Here is an 18,120-nt window from a genome sequence, read left to right as displayed (position 1 = left end):
AGTATCACTAAAATCAAGATATATTGCTTCTGCTTCTTCTTCTCTATTCACTAGGCCAGTAACCCTGTCAAAGAAGGAAACTAAGGCTATGTCTTCACTGATGGTGGCAAATTCGCCGCCATTAGATCAATTTCTCTGGATCGACGTATTAAGATCAGCTTCTCAAGTGACGTAGCACTGCGTTGACGGGAACGCGGTTCCCATCGGTGCAGTGCAATGAAGACGGCGCGCAGAACAGAAGCACAACAGTCAATGGGAGTTATGCAAGTTTTTTGCATAGCTTGCGTAACTCCCGTCGACTGCCACCGAATTTCAGAGGTAAGTGTAGACAAGCCTTAAGTCTGTGTGACATGCTTTGTTCTTGATAAATTCATGTTGGCTATTACTTATCATTTTATTATCCTCTCAGTGCTTAAAAATGAGTGTTCAGTCATTTGTTCCAGTATTTTTCAAGGTATCAAAGTCAGGCTGACTGGTCTATAATTTCCTGGGTCCTCTTTGTTCTTCTTTTGAAAGAGAGGTAATGTGTTTGCCCCTCCTACATCCTCTCATCCATCCTCCATGCGTTCTCAGAGATAATTGCTAATGGTCCTAAGATTGATTTGCCTAGTTCCTTATGTACTGTAAGAGGAATTTAATCAGCCCCTGCTGACTTGAATATATTTAACTTATCTAACTATTCTTAACCTGTTCTTTCCCTGTTTTGGCTTGCATTCCTTTCCCTGTGTTGTTAATATTGTGTTGAGTATCTGGTCACTATTAACCTTTTTAGTGAAGAATGAAGCAAACTAGGCATTAAACACCTCAGGCTTCTTAGTCTTGTCTGTTATTAGCTCTACTTCCCTGCTAAGTAGTGGACCTACTCTTTACTTCGTCCTTCTCTTGCTCCTTAAATACTTATTGAAGCTGTTCTTATTGCCTTTTAATGTCCCTTGCTAGGGGTAATTCATTTTGTGCTTCAGTCTTTCTGATTTTATAACTAGACACTTTTGCTTTTCTTTTGTATTCATCCTTAGCAATTTGTCCATTTTTTCAGTTTTTGTAGGATTCCTTTTTGATTTTCAGGTAATTAAATAGCTCCTGATTAAGTTTCTGTTTTCTCACATTCTCCTTTTTGGACTGTCTAATCTAGTCATTTATGGCACATTTCCCAGACATTTGTGAGCACTTATTATTTTAGTAGATTAATTATACACCCATAGAATACATCAGTCACACAAGGAGACTCATAAATTCTTGCAGCTCTGATCACCAACCTGCTCCTTTCACCCAGATTCCTTGTTTCCATTCTTCCTGTCATTGGGATGCTTGGAGTTTTCTTTTTATAAACTGTGTAGAATATCCAATACACCTCTGAAACTGAGTATGAAGATGATTTTTATAGTCAATATTCCATGCAGACAAAGGACCCAAGAAGATCAGCTCTAAAGGGATCTGAGGAAAATGATGCCTCATCATTGAGGAATCTAGAAAAATGGTGGTATCAAAAATCTACAAACTTCAGACTCACTCATACTCCTATTATAGGTTTTGTAAGATGCCCATTGGCTTCTATGAGGAAAAATCAAATTTAATTAACATGCTGGTAAAATGTGGGATGCCAGAAGAGCCTCGTCAAAGCTGGGTTTTCCACTAGTGCTCCTGCTAGTCCATCATTAGAGCAATGGGAGAAAATTTTCTGCAAAATTCTTCAGGTACAGTCTGACATGGCTTAGAAGTCAAGAGGAGATTGCTCATAGCCCACTAATCCAATGAGGTTGTAACCCTTCCATGCCAAAGTTAGCCACCTGAAAATGACATGGTCAGGACAGGCTGCAAAAGGAGAGCAGATTCTCCCAGCTCTGGTGGGTGGCACTGAAGCCAGACTTCCCAACCAGCCACAAACTGTGCTTCTGATTCCCCAAACTGGTTTTCAAGAAGCCAGTACACAAATACACACAGCCTCCTTTACTGCATTTCAGTCTCCGGCCCCCAATCAGCCACTAGGTCCAGTAAAGAGACCAGTTATTTAAACTCTATGCTTTTTACTAAAAAGGTTCCTCCTGACCCCAAACGGTCAGCCACGGTACCAGATCAATATAAGTTTGAATCTTACCCAAAATACCACGCTGCCAGTCAATCCTTTAGTAACGAAAACTAAAGGTTTATTATAAAAAGAAAGGAATAAACAATGAGAGAAATGTTAAAGGATTAAAGTAATCAGATGCATACAAATGATTTGAAAGTCTATATACATCAGGTTTTTAGAAGAACTGTGGAGTTTGCAGGCTTGTATAGTCCCTCTGGTATACATCCAGTACCTGGATGGGTCTCAGTCCTTTGTTTCACAGCTTCAGTTGCAGATGACTTGGTGCAGAGGTAGATATGTTGCTGAAAGCTGAAAAGGATTGAAGACAAAATGGATTCCGAGGCTTCTGTCTTATATATCCTCTGGCCCCTGCCATGCTGCTTGTGGAATTTTACAGGAACCAAAATGGAGTCCAGAGTCACACAGGCAAGTCCTTGTGACTCATCAGGTATATCCCTGGCTTCTCCCCCTGGGCCCCTTGCATCTGGGAATGTCTTAATGGGTCATTAAATAGGCTATTGTTCTGCAGCCATCCTGTCGGGGGTATTTCAGCACAATTTGAAATACAGATATCTCAAACATATCCATAACTTTCATTACACATATAACACATGAACATAAACATTATTATTTTACTTAGCCCATTATAGCCTTTCTAACAGTATCTGATATGGCATACCTCACATGAATTATTATGATTTTGACATACTGATGTCAAACAATATCATAAATCCCCTCCCCCCCTCCCCAAACCGGTTAGCGTGACAGAGGTAAAAAAAGATGCATGATAAATCTGTTTATCCCATAGCAATACAATTTATCACATGGCTATTAGTTCCACATATATGTATATATTCAGTCCAGGAATTAATATGATCTATCCTGTGCCTTGCACCAGGATAACTTAAATAGTGTGGTGGATGAGGTGGGGGGTAAGTGGTTGTTGACTGAAGCTGCTCAGATATTTCCAATGTTCCAATGAATAAATGCTGCAAGATGAGTTAGTGGACGGAGTGCATAGGCCTGATCTTTCACCACTGAAGTCAGCGGGAATTCACAATTGACTTTAATGGAAGCAAGCTCAGACCACAAGTCAGATGTTCAAAGAAGTACGATAAATGCAGTTTGTGATGTGCGTATCAGTTCATTATATGTGGTGTGTGAGATACAGATTTACATCATACAAACATAACTATATAGACCTAAACTTTGAAAGAGAGAAATCCAAGGCACAGATTTTGAGCTCTTCAAAAATGTATGGGTGTTTGGTTCAGGGGTTTTCGTTCAGCCCTTCATAATAGTACAGATTGTTTGCAAACCTGAAGCCTGGATTTTGGCCTTGGCCCAAACTATGTCTAAACAAACTAAGAAAACTCTCACACCACCCTTCTTTCAACCAGTAATAACCTGTGCACAAATTATTTTTCCTTGTTTAAGGTCAGCATAGTGAATCCTTAGCTTTGCCTCAATTGCTTCAAATCAACTTTCCTGCAAAGTTTTTATAAAAAGGGGTTGGAGATAGTATTAAACTCCATCCATTTGGGCCTTAATTCCATATATTTCTTGCCTTAATATAATTGTATTAGAAATCATTCAGCTGTTAGAGATCCATGTTCATGAGGATTTAGATACAGTTCCTGAAAGGAATTTAGACAGAATGGACAGAATTTAGACAGAACATATGGTTCTAAAGTTTTTCCCTAACCCAACTATTTTTCCATTTCTCATGCTCTTTTTCTCTAGAACATGTTAAACTTTTAACACTCTCGGAGCATGTGTTTATAGTCACGTCAGACCTCCAGACAATTACAACATTTTGTTATGGTCTTTTAAACCCAAGTTTCATCATATGACATTGGAATCCAGCAGAGTTTCTGGGAGACTTTGAACTGAACCTGCTTTAATGCCATATCTTAGCAAATTTTATAGCTCTTACCAGATTTGGAATCAGTCTTTATCTGTGCATTGGATGCTTAGACTCGTTTCAAGTTTGCAAGTTTTATTCCATTTTTTAAAAATAACATGGTGTCACTGAGTTCTTTGTTTTCAAGTCTTTAATGTACCATTTGTCCTGAGGATATAAGAAAATGGCTTCGGTCCCAGATTTATGATGCTCATATAGAATTATGTGAATTTTCTCCCATTGCAATCCACTTGGAGAAGTTTGTTCTGCAAAACTTCAAAGCATGTAAATATAAACATTTTGTCTGACCTTTTTTGGTTGTGGAAAACAGAGGTAAGAGCTGGGATATAGACATATTTCACTGTGTCATACAACAGGCAGCAGATATTACGGAAGCAAGAAATAAGCCAGTCGCTATGACACTGAAAGCAGCATCTGATGAAGGTAAGGCACAGGATCTGAGCAACATAACTGATAACAGAAGCTGAAAAACCTGGCCTAGAAGGCTAGATTATTACAGCACTTTCTTGGCTGGACATGGGAAGAAAGAGGAGCAAGGCCCTGCTTAGATTGAGAACTCTGGCTGGGGCGAAGAGAACAAGGATTAACTGGTAGTTATTCTTCCTTTTACAAACAAATGGGTTGGGAATGGGAGGAGCCCTGGCTCTGCCCTCTCTACTCACTGGCCAGAATAACTGGCTAGACACCCAGTGGACAGCGAACTGGTCCACGGAAAGAGATGAAATAACGTATTCCTCTCCCAGACCAAGCAGGAAACATGAGTGATTTTGTGACTGTCACAGGTTATTCTTTGGTCCACTCCTGTGACAGGGCACTTTGCTCCCTCAGGCTGTATATTTCAAATCTAGCTTACACTGACTAACAATATATGTCACTTTTTCCAGTGGCTATTGCACAGGCTTGGGAGTTCTGAATGCTATATTTGGCTCTGCAACTTATTTGCTGCTTCACATCAGGCTACTCGCTTAACCTCTTCAGACCTCCAGTTCCCCATCTGTAATAGTAGGATAATTATCTACCTCTGAAGGAGGTTGTAAAGATGAATTGATGAGTTGCAAAGTGCTTTGATGAAATGATCTCTAAAGGCATTTTATTATGTTTACTTTTATAAATAACAGCAGACTTTCGGACCCCACCCCACTCCACAAAGCTTTATATTTATTTTAAAAACATAAAGTTAATAATATTTTTAAACAGTATCCATTGCCCCATCAATGTCTAGCAAACCATCCTATGGAATTAGTTGGTAGCTAGTACCTGTGTGAGGTGTAAATCACTGAAAATAAAGTTCTTTTTTTTGGTTGGCTCCAGATCCTGGCTCTTAAATGATTGGATCTGGGCAGAGGGGAATATAGATCACACTCTGACCTAAGGATTAACTGTGTGATCAGCCCCTGCTGTTCTCTTTCCTCATTGCCATCAACATTACTGCTGTTACACTTTCACCTTTAGTCACATCCTGTCTCTGGTTACAATGCAGTTGGTTGCTTATTGTCTCATCCCATTTCTCCTCCTCTGCTGTCCTTTTACTGAAATCTGGTTCTTTTCCTAAAGCTCCCTCCAGTCACTACTTCACATGCCTCTGCATGACCCTTAATAAACCTAGGAATATTGCATGTATCCAAAAGCTTGGAAACAACCGTTCGAGGGGGTCAGAAAAAACAGAGCTGTGCATTGAACTGAATCCAGTAGAGCTACATAGCCAAGTGAAATGATTTGAAAGGCAGCCTAAAGCAATAGAGAGAGCTTTCTCTTCCCTCTCTTCTAGTATCTGTGACCTGCAGTATGTTAAAGTAACAAAAGCATCTCACTAAATTCTGTCTAATATACATTAATGGGGCTGCTTCATTTATCTACCATAGCCTTTGCTCTTTGGTGCTCAGCACCCGCCCCGTGCGGAGGATTATTGGCACTGACGCAGGGCAGAGAATACCATGTGGGGGGAGAAATATGTGTTCCGCTGCTACCCTGAGTTGCTCTTCTCCGTTTTACAGCTGAAATTTTAGGAGTTCTTTGGGGAGACTCTTATTTCCTGCTTCATTCCTCCTTAAAAATGTCCTCTTTCCCTCTATTTACTCTGAGGGCTTTTTAAAATTTCTCTACCTGTTTCCAAGTCTCTCCCTCGCCTGCTCCCTGTCATAGAGATTAAACACCACGTTATGCTCATAATAAAAAAATCCTGACTTATAGGAAAAACTCAGCTATTTTTAAACTTCCTCTCGCTAACTTCCTATCTAGTGGGGGTTTTCAGCATCCAGCAACTTTTGATATCTGCCTATTGTGAGAGAGCTTTAGTAAGGGCCAATGCTGACGGGGTCCTGTGTAATATGGCATGTTCTCAACTCCCCAGGGAAGCTCACATAAGTGAGACCTAAGTGGGTAAGATAAAAGCTTTTATTTTCTTGACTGATTAAGGTTCTTTCCTGAGGGGAAAGGTGAGGTGTTGCTGTTGTTAAAACAAAGAATTACTGTGGTGAGCCAAGAAAAATAAATAAGAGCAGATTATATAAATAGTAACTCAAGCGCATCACACAAGTCGGATGTGCCTATGGCCCAGATCCTCAGAGGTAATTCCCGTTGAAATCAATGTTTTTCTATGGATTTCAGTCCAGATAGCATAAGGCTCTTTGTTTTCTGCTAACATTTAATTAACTCAAATGCCTGCCAAACGAATGGAAGAAAAGCACTTGTGTTAAAGATTCAGTACTCCCATCTCTCCAGTTAAAAGTTGGTAGAACTCCCAACTTATGTCTCTGCTTCCTCCATGGGAGATCTTCAGCAAAGACTTGATGTTTCTGATATTTTTAAGGTTTAAAAAAGAGAAAAACAAACTAAAACTCTTTGAACAAATCTTTAACTGTATATTTATGTCATAAAAAGGCATAAACCCAAACTCTCGTCTCCTCACTTCAGTCCACTTTTATGAAGAAAACAATTTTTTACCAATGTCACACACAAAAATTGTGCAATTTACTTTTCACTTCAGCAGAGCAGGTGATGGGTTTCTGCTCCTTTATCTTCCTGGTCTTCATTTTACTTTTGTTTTCTTGATGCCATTGCATTCCCTCTTGCTTTCATGTTCTCCCCTCTCTCCATCTTCCTGAGCTTCCCTTTTGTATTTTCCCATTTGTGTATTCACTTTTAATCAGATACTTAAATCTGTCCTACTGGCTATAGTATGGTGAATGGAACTGTAGAAGAAGGATCATGTTTCAAGAGGAACCTAGATTGATAAAGAAACCAGAGGCATGGGAATGCAAGCCTTGGGCTGGCTGCTGATAGACAAACTGCAGTGCCTGAGCATTTAACACTGGCCCCTCAGCATGTGTTAGTTACAACTTAGCCTGTTTGTTGCATCACTTACTGTTAATGAAACACTGCCATTGACATTAATGGGTGTCCCAGGAGCACCTAGAACCACAGGAATAAAATTCCCTTTTATTCTATTGTATACAGGTCTTACATCATTGTTGTTTATTTGTATTGTTGTAGTGGCTAGAGCCCCTAACCATAGACCAGGTTCCCATTGTGCTAGGAGCTGTACAAACACAGACCAAAAAAACAGACCCTGCCCCAAGGGGCTTACAATCTAAGTATGACAAGAGACAACGGTGTCATCTTCATCACTGTAGTATCTGAATCTCTTCCGTAGTGCATTATTTGACATGACTAGCATCTGTTAGGTATGGTTCATTCTGTCCGGGCAGGGCAGGGCAATGCTTTGTTTTGATGGGGGCATTTTGGAATTAGTTTCTAATAAATTACATTACATGGTGCTGTGTGTTTGTTATTGGAAGCCAGTTCCAAGAGGCGTGCCTGGTACTTGGAACAAAAGGTGGTGAGGGTCTTAGATCCTCTGTGAGTGAGTTCCTTGGTCTTGGACCGTCCTCCCAAGAAGCACAGTCTCTTGCACAGATATACTTTACCTTTATGCTGGACAGCTCCATTGTTCCTGAGGAGCAGAGCTGTAATCTGCAATCCTCATCTCAGAACTTTAGGGGATCTTTAGGGGGTCCAGGCCAGTGCACACCTTGAAGATAAGGAGCAAGACCTTGAATTTGACTCTTTTCTATGGGAAGCTAGTGTAGAGAGCAGATGACAGGGTTAGGATACACTTGCAATAATCCGAGTGCTGCAGCATTCTGTACTAGTTGGAGTTTCCCAAGGGCTGATGGCTTCCTGCCCATGTGTATGGCACTGGTGTTGTACAGATGAGAGGTGACAAAAGCATGTATAATTGAGGATCAGCATTTTTCTCTAGGGTGGGATGAAGTCTCCTAGCCAGCAGGAGATGGTAAGTAGTTATTCAGGATAAGGCCTTCAGTTAGGATGGACTTTGCTGCTGCTTTTGCTGGACTGATGGTTCCTGTATTACTCAGCACTGTTCAAGAGTAAATGAGTTTGCTCTGGAGGCCTTCTCTGGAGTTGCTGCTTCCACACCATAATGCACAAGCCCAGAGAAGAAGTTAGTATCAAAAGGGTGGGACACTTTAAAAACCCAGAAGTAAATGGTCTCTGAGCAGTTTCTAGGACCTGTCTTTTGTTTCTGCGTTTACCTGACATTTTAACAGTACACTCTATTGGCTTTTACTTGACATTTTAACAATACACTCTATTGGCTTTGCAGCAGCAGTGAGAGTGATCTACTCTGTGTCAGCTTTTATCTGCCTATTTTATTAGCCAGACTCATTACATATGCTCAGTAATTCAATTCAGGTTTGAAAGGAAATATATGAGAAATTAATTGGCAAGACATCAGCAGCAATAAGCTTGCTGTGAAAATTCCAAAGAAAAAGAACTAACGACTCAGTAAACTGATGGAGTCACTGGCAAAGCTTGCAAATGACCTCAGCATACGTGCATCTCTGGAACAAGAGAGAAGGACCCAGGGAAATTATATGAAAATATTTAACTGGAATGAGACAGTCTTCCTGACCCCTGCATTATTGTCCACAGGTCCAAAGTTGTGCTAGGTACCTTACAAAACATATAGCACGATAGCATCCCTACCATGAAGATCTTAGAGTTTTCAGTATGTCTGCTCATCATGGTTAGGGATATCTTTCTGCAATGCTAGACCAGCACTCCCTGACCCATCACTTTATATTTGGATACCAGCATAGTGCTCACAGAAATCCAACTTTCAGCATCACATGGCCGCTACTGCAGAAAAGTGCAAGACAGAAGACAGACAAGTAGATGAGGTGTGAAGAGAGACCTAAAAAACTGGCTGACGTTTTTCTTTCAAAATTTTTTTCATTGAAAAATGCAGATTCAGGTCAACTGAAACATTGCAGGAATTTGTGTAAAATTTGTTTAATTGTTTCAGTCCAAAAAACCCAAAACAAAACAAAACCCTCAGAAGTTTAAAAAAATCAAAACTGTTCATTTTGACATTTTTTAAATGAAGATGTTGATTTTTTTTTTTATTCAGAAGTTTGCTATGAATTTTATTTCAATGTTGTTTTTAAAAAAGATTAAAAATGCAAAAAACAAGACATTTTATTTCAGGTTGAACATCATGTTTTGTTTGCCCTCCAACTATTTGTTTTTGACTATTTCTGTTTGCCAAAAATTTTCATTTTGAGTCAATCGAAAATGAAGTGTTTTGTTTTTGGTTCCTCCAGTGAATATTTGCACAGTTCTATGACTTACAGGTGGACAACTGCTTGCGTTGACTATGAAGAGGCAGTGTGCTCTAAGGACCTGAGCCAAAGCTGGTTGAAGGGAGTGGGAGTCTTTCCACTGACACCAATGGACTTTAGATCAGGCTCTAAATGCTAAAATCTATCCTGTCATGTGAGACTATCCTCTGAGAGGCAGGCAGGAGCTAAGCAGGGGACAGGCCTGGTGCTCCCTCAAGTGTTAGTCAGGGAGTGTATTGCCAATCCCCTGATAGCTCTCAGTAACCCCAAAGCGGCCAGTATGGGACCAATTCAGACCTCTGTATACCCCACATGCTATAATCAGCATTAGATGCTGGCAGGTCTGTACTGCTCCTTTACTGGAGTAACAGTGAAGATCACGTTGCTCTCCCAGCTCCCTGAACTGTCCTGACTTGCCTGGCAGGATGGCACATAGGCCCTCTGCTTATTCACTATTTCCCTTCATCGCACCATATGCTCCTAGTGGCATGACTTCACCCTTTGTATGATTATTAATTGACCCAAGCATAAGATGTAACTTCTGTGTAGCCAGGTCTAGGGGACTTGAAACTGAAGCACCTTTAAAGTAGACAGTATGTCAGCAATGAAAGCTGAGAAAATCACTGAAAAATCACCATTACGCTGGTCTTTGGTAACCATATGGGGTCATTCATGTGAGGCCAGGGGCAGCAGCACAGTCCCTTATCTGCTGCCCAGGGGAGGTCTGTGCTCTCACGTGCGTGTGGTCTGCCCACACCAGCTGAGTGGAGAATGTATAGCACACCACTGGCTCACTCAGCTCTGCCCCCATGGGATAGTCAACCTCATATAATTATACATTTAGAACTGCCTAAGTACATGTGTAGGTAGTTCTAACTGGATACTGTTTGCCCGGTTAAGTACATATTTTGGTTCATATATGAAAGACTGAACACAGTAATTTATAGCTATTTTAGACTTGATTCTGATGGGCAGAGAGAAATTGGTTGTGAAGCTGAAGAGCGAAAGTGACATATAATGATAGATTTCATAAGTCTAAGGGAGAGGAGTGAGAGCAGCAAAATAAGGACGATGGACTTAAAAAAAAGCAGACTTTAGCAAACTCAGAGAACTGGTAGGTAAGATCCCATGGGAAGAAAATATAAGGGAAAAGAGTTCAGGAAAACTGGCAGTTTCTCAAGGAAACAATATTAAAAGCACAACCGCAAACTATCCCAGTGTGAAAGAAAGTTAGGAAGAATAGTAAGAGGCCAATAGCGCCCACCAGGAGGTCTTCAATGACCTGGAATGAAAAAGGAATCCTACAAGAAATGTAAAAATGGATGAATTGCAAAAGAACAGCACAAGAATGTAGGGACAAAATCAGAAAATCTAAGGTACAAAATGAGTTACACTTAGCAAGGGACATAAAAGGTAATAAAAAGAGGTTCTATAAATATATTAGGAGCAAGATAAAGATGAAGAAAACTGTAGGCCCTCTACTTAGCAGGGAAGGATAGCTAATAACTGATGACATCATGAAAGCTGAAATGTTTAATGCCTGTTTTGCTTCAGTCTTCACTAAAAAGATTAATGATGACCAGATACTCAACACAATTAATATGAACAAGGGAGAAGGAAAACAAGCCAGAATAGGGAAAGAGCAGGTTAAAGAATATTTAGATAAATTATATTATTCAAGTCAGCAGGACCTGATAAAATTCCTCTTAGGGAATGTAAGGAACTAGATGAAGCAATCTTGGAACCAGATTGCCAACTGTCCATAAATTTACGGACAGTCAGTAAAAAAAAAAAACGTACAATTTTAACGCTGTCCATAAACCCATAAATAAATGAAAATGTCTGTGAAATTGGGTAGAAATAAAACATATTGTATTTTGGCATTGATTGTCATTGTTCAGGATCACTTCTTGTATCATAAAACTACACTGACCATGACTTTATCAATTTCCTATTTTCTATTATTGCACATGCTCAAAGAACTCAACTGATCAATTAACTGCAGCTAAATCAATTGCTTAATTCCAAATTCCTGTGTACAGAATATTGTGAGTGAGTATACACTTTTGTGACATTATTGTATTGTTTATGGTATTTTTAGTTAGTGATGTCAGTAAAGAGTTTACCATATCAGTAAAAAAAAATGAACTTCAGATCTTCATATCAGTAAAAACTAAAATGCAAATTCAGCAACCCTGCTTGGAACCATTTGTGATTATCTTTGAGAACTCATGTAGGATGGCTGAGGTTCCTGAGGACTGGAGAGGGGTGAACATAGTATCTATCTTTTAAAAGGGAACCAAAGAGATTATAGACCAGTCATCCCGACTTCAATACCTAGAAAAATACTGGAACAGATAATTAAACAATCTATCTGTAAGCACCAAGAAGATAAGTTATAAGTAATAACCAACATGGATTGATCAATAACAAATTATGCTAAACTCACCTAATAGCCTTCTTTGATGGGGTGGATTGCCTAGTGGATAGAGAGGAAGCAATAGATATGATATATCTAGATTTCAGTAAGACTCTTGACAGAGTCCCACATGGCATTCTCATAAACAAACTAGGGAAATGTGGTGTAGATGAAATTACTATAAGGTGGATTCACAACTGATTGGGAAATTATACTCCAAGAGTAGTTATCAATGATTCGCTGTCAAACTGGGAAGGGATGTCCAGTGGAGTCCTCCAGGGGTCAGTCCTGGCTCTGGTACCGTTCAATATTTTCATTAATGGCTTGGATAATGGAGTGGAGAACATGCTTATAACATTTGCGGAGGATGCCAGGCTAGGAAGGGTTGCAAGCACTTTGGAGGACAGGATTAGAATTCAAAACAAGCTTGACAAACAGGAGAATCAGTTTGAAATCAACAAGATGTAATTCAATAAAGACAAGTGCAAAGTGCTGTGCTTAGGAAGGAAAAATCAAATGCACAATTACAAAATGGGAATAACAGGCTAGGTGGCAGTACTGCTGAAAAGGATCTGGAGGTTATAGTGGATCCCAAATTGAATAGGAGTCAACAATATGATGCAGTTGTGGAAAAGGCTGTCCTTCTGGGGTATATTAACTGGAGTATTGCATGTAAGACATGGGAGGTAATTGTCTCACTCTACTTGGCACTGGTGTAGCCTCAGCTTGCATACTGTGTCTATGTCAGGGCACCACACTTTAGGAAAGATGTGGACAAATTGGAAAGAGTCCAGAGGAAAGCAACAAAAGTGATAAAAGGTTTAGAAAACCTGATCTCTGAGGAAAAGTTAAAAAAATTGGGCATGTTTATATATCAGAAAAGACTGAGGGCAGGCCTGATAATGGTCTTCAAATATGTTAAGGAGTGTTACAAAGAGGATTGTGATCAGTTGTTCTCCATGTCCATTGAAGATACCACAAGAAGTATTGAGCTTAATCGGCTGCAAGGAAAATTTAGTTTAGATATTAAGAAAAAATTTGCCATCTGAGTAGTTAAGTTCTAGAACAGGCTTCCAAGGGAAGTTGTGGAATCCTCATCACTGGAAGTTTTTGAGACCAGGTTGGACAAACACCTGTCAGGAATGTCCTGGGTTTATTTGGTCCTGCCTCAGCACAATGATGATGAACCTGATGACTTCTTGAGATCTTGTCTAGCCCTAAATGTTTGATTCTAATAGAGAAGAGTCATTACAGCCTAAGCCATAAAAACATTTTGGTAACTGTCTCAATTCTGAGTGGGCCTATTGTTTATCCAACTGACTGTAGCAGCTCTACTGGGGTTGTTATAATGTATTGAGAGACATGTCACTAAACTCTTCATTAATTATTAGTGCCGTTATTTCCATTCACCATTGGCACAAGAATCTCCTTAGAGTTCTATGGCATGCAAGAGCCATATTACATCAAGGTCAGAGATTTCTAGATTACATATTGGTGCGTTTTTGCAGCATGGTTACAATTCCACAGTCACAGAGTGTACTGTACTGGTTATTTCCAGCAACACTTGATTTCCATAGTTGTACAGCCATGGATTTGCTCCCTAGGAATAGAATGTGCTTTCCCCATCCCATGTGTCAAGATGCAAGATGCCATGGCAAGGCCCTACCAGAAAAGGAAACACCACAAAAGGTCAGGCTGTTTTATTCAGCTGCATAAGGCGGTGGTTTCTCCACTGAAGTGGTTAGAAAGCCTGCCAGTTCTGCACAAAATGGAGTCAGCATTTTAATCCCAGGACTCTTTGATCCCCCCCATGTCTATTTAGGCCTGCACTTGGCCAAAATGTAACAAATGATTTCACCAAGCTAATTAAATATGGTTACACTGAAACTCAGAGCCAAACAAAACAAAGAGATAATAATTGCTTTCCAAGGGAGCCTGAAGTGAAATGCATATAGAGAAAAGATTCTTCAAATAATGTTGCTAAGAGCTTGTCTACATGGAGATGTTATTGCAAAATAAACTAGGGTGTGAATTTAAAGCGCAATAGCTATTCCACTTCCTGTGAGGATGCTCTTATTTTGCCCTGAGTGCTTTTTTGTGGTTTAGCTTAATTCACCACCATACTAAGGCACTCTTAGTGTAGAATAAGAATGTCTATTGCAAGCAATTTCTCTGTATAGACAAGCCCTCAGAAGTAGTGTTGCCTTTTTAAATCACTAGGCTAGCCAGAGAGTCTGATGGTGGTTCTGCATGGTAGAGCTGTCCCTAATAATTATGCATTGTATCTTATGAATCTTTAAAATGGTTTGAAAATGGAGGAACATTCATTTTCAATTGCAGTAGAGATGAGTGAATAGCTCTCTTCCACAAAATTGAAATTGCTTGCATTTTTGGTAAAAAATCTAAAGGGTTACCTAACTCAGTTCCTGAAGCTCTGCATTTTGTGGCCCTAACTTTGTTTGGGGTGGGGGCAGGTTCTGGATGATGGGGCGATTTAAATCCTGAGCATATTTGCAACCATTGAGAACCACTTGTTGAAATATCAGTTTTACCATGTGAAATCTCTTTATCTCTGATTCTGGGATTTCTTGTGGCTGGTGAACAGGGGCCATACGGCTAGCAGATTGTCCAACAGGGAAATATCCCCAGTGTAAGCAGGATCCCCTTACAGCGCCTCTCAGCTCCCAGTGCAGGGGCATGGCAAATTCATGGCTTGGAGAGGGAGATGGGTAGGAATGTGGCTGGAGCCCAGGACACTCCTACTCTTCTGAGCTGGCTGTGGCAGGCAGCTATAAATCACAGCAGCCCCTGCAGCTGGTCTATCTTATGCTGTGGACCAGAACAATCCAGCAATTAGGAGGATACAAAAAAGCTACACTGCCCCTCTTACTCCTTACATATACACTCCTGAGCTGCACTGAGCTCAGCATCAGGGCCAATATCAAGGGATTATTGTCATACTTGGATGGCAAGACTGAAAGATAAACTATAGACTGGTGGGACAGAAAATAGGAGGGTGCATCTCCAGGAGGATTACATTCTATGGGCATGCCTACACTGCAGTTGTTACCCAGGGTTCCACCACCCAGTAACTTTTAGTATCTGTAAGCCGGTATCAGGAAATAAACCAAAGGAAATGCAGTACCTCCACCTGCTATATGGCTGGCATAGACGAGTCAAAACGAGGGTGCGTTTAACTTTAAAGCTTTATTGGTCTCCGGCAATTCCCGGCGGAATGCTTTTACTGGAAGTCTCCACTCTTAAGCACATACAAGTACAAAGTATTAGAGTTACCCCACAAGTCTGAGGCAGTCTTCGAGTGATTCAGTCACAGATTTCTGAACGGCCAGTCCTTCCATCTGCACCTGGAGATCTTTTCACTGTGTCCATGAAGCGATCCGCTTGACTCAGACTTGCTACCTCCCTCTTATACCCCAAAAGTTACAGAGACATGTCAATCAAAAGAATGGCACATAGCTGACCAAACAAATCAATCTCTGGGCAGACACAGGAGTTAGAGACAGGTCACTAAATATATATATATATATATTGTTAAGCAAGCAGTCTTAAACTGTTAGTCCGATAGCTAAATTTCCCCATACCAAAAATATATCCAGACTTCCCATTTTTCACAGACATTCATCCCAGCATATTCAGAGAAAGAGAACACACAGAGTCAGGCTTACTTCAGCCGTTCACTGTCTACTTCTCCCTACTTCCCCCCCCCCGTTTGCCTAGTTATGCTAAGTTCCTGCAAAGACCTGAAAATGGCTAAAAGCAGCAAACAGAATAATTGGTAGTCCATTCCAATAATTGGCCATGGCGTGGACAGCTGACTGGTTGTTAAAATGCCCCTATACACAGTCATGGGGTATGATTGCAGCTCAAGTAGACATGAGCTCAGGCATTGGAAGGAGTGAGGCTGCAGCAGCACATGCTTCAGTGAGAGTTAGCTACCTGAGTAATTACCCAAGGTTCAGGATGGGCTCATACAGATGGCGCTGAAGTGCACGCTGTCTCAGCTTCACTGCTCTGGGTCCCAAGCTGGTGGTGTGGAGTGAGTGCAAAATGCTTCCACACACGTGAGTGGAGAATTCAGATCACTCTGTTGGTGTGTTACACTGACTTTGCATAGATGTAAGCGACTATCTGAGATTAAGACCAGGGACAACCAGGCCTCAAAAGCCATAAAGAAATGGTGAAGGAACACCTCATGACATCAGTAGGGCCAGAGAAGATGAACCTAAAAGTCACTAAAGAACAGAGAAAAAACACTGAAGAATAGCTCACAGTCTTGTTAATATAACTTGGATAACAGGCAAGGTACCTGATGCAAGAAGAAATGCTAATGTTGTTTCAATTTTTTTAAAAAATATGATCCAAGATTCCACTGACCAGCTACTCCTTCAATAGCAGGTAAAAATCTTAAAACCAAAAGAAAGAGAATGTGCCTGTATGTATGCAAGTATTTAGGAGAGCATCCTGCTGAGGGATAAGTATCATTGATCCATAAAATATAGGTCCCAGCCATGGTTTCTATGTAATTGTCAGTTTGGTAGATGTAATTCAGCTTGTTTTCAGAAAAGCTTTTCTACTTCACCACATTAAAAACAAGTTGGCAAAATTAATATCCTGTGGGTAAAATATTGGCTGACGGATTGTGAGTAATTATTAGTGATGTAACCTCCAAATGGGTGGAGCTCTCTCATGCTCTTGCATACTTCAATAGATACATTGCAGAAGGTCAGATTAAATTCAGAATGCTCCCTTCAGGCCTTTAAAAAAACCCAATGAATATTAGTAATCTGGAGGATCCTCTAAAATGCACACCAGCTGCATTCAGAGGACTTGTCTATACACAATCTTACACTCTATGAATGGGCTAGTCACTTCCCAGGATGGCTGCAAAAACCCTGTCTCAGTTTCTCCACATCTCAGGGCTTTCTTAATAAAAAACTACTAAGCAACTCTTCTCTGGTTCAACAGCACCCATCATTAAGGTTGGTTTTATTCATATAACAAAACCATTCCCACAATATAGTTTTTAAATCTCCATTAAATCCATGCTCCCCATCTATCCTGTTGCAGGGGGGAAAGGAGGGAGTGTCTCCCAGGTCTTTCCTTCTTAGCACTTTTTCCCCTCAAGATTCAGCATTCTCTGCTGGAGCCTACTCACTCCCAGTAGGCGTTCCCTGCCTTGGCAGGAATCCCTTAAAGTCTCTCAATCCAGCTTCACTCTGGTTGTCTCTAGGTACATCTAGACTGAAATGAAAAATCCTTGGCACCAGGTCTCAGATCCTGCATCAGCTGACTCAGGCTCACTTGCAGGTCTATAAAAACACATGCAGACATTCAGGCTTGGGCTGAACTCTGAGACCCTCTCCCTTCATGGGGTTTTAGAGTCCAAAGTAGCCACTGGGCTTTTTATTACTATGCTAACATACTTTTTTCTCTTGCCAAACATCCCCCCCTCCAACTGCAGCTTCCTGTAGCTCTTTACAGGGGAATCAGTTCCTCTATACCCAGTTAGTTCTACTAGGTAAACCCCACACACCATTTAACATGTGATGGGCAGAGCTAATTGGATGGGAGTGGTGGGCTTCAGGCCTCTGGCTCTTAAAGAGCAGGCCACCCAATTGCACACCCCCGCCTTTAGTTAAACTGGTGCAAAACAGCTCAGTTTAGCTCAACCCTGTAAATTCACAGGTTTAAACTGATTTAAGAGTAGCCACAAGCACAGTTGCTCTGACTTAACTTAATCGATTCAACTTTGTGTGTACAGCATGACCACAGAACATACCAAACTGGGAGTGATGATAAACCCCAGAGACGATTGCTCAGAGCTACAGAATGATCCACCAACTATCAAGAGGTGGGTAGATATAAATGAGGTGAGATTTAGTATAAGCAAACATGAAGTAATAGATTTTGGAAGAATTAACCAGCAGAAATACAAAGGGCAGGCTACTATTAATATAGCATTACTGAAAATAGTGCTGCTGAGGGTCCCAGTGGTCCCAGCTCATAATGTTATTATGCCATGAAACAGGCAAATGCTATCCCT

General features: G+C 40.6%; 1 long non-coding RNA gene across 1 annotated transcript; it reads right to left on the bottom strand.

The window, feature by feature from the left end:
• Window positions 1–17,079: 17,079 nt before the first annotated feature.
• LOC137146772 (uncharacterized) lies at window positions 17,080–17,623 on the bottom strand. The gene is made up of 2 exons (XR_010918045.1): window positions 17,501–17,623; window positions 17,080–17,386 (listed from the first exon to the last, which is right to left on the bottom strand). It is a non-coding gene; the product is annotated as an uncharacterized lncRNA (long non-coding RNA).
• Between the last annotated feature and the right edge of the window lie 497 nt (window positions 17,624–18,120).

This window comes from Emydura macquarii, unplaced genomic scaffold (genome assembly GCF_026122565.2).
Source record: "Emydura macquarii macquarii isolate MOO-44397 ecotype Brisbane River unplaced genomic scaffold, CSIRO-AGI_Emac_v2 contig_480, whole genome shotgun sequence".
Lineage (NCBI taxonomy): Eukaryota > Metazoa > Chordata > Testudines > Chelidae > Emydura > Emydura macquarii.
This window is presented reverse-complemented; position numbering and strand designations above follow the sequence as displayed.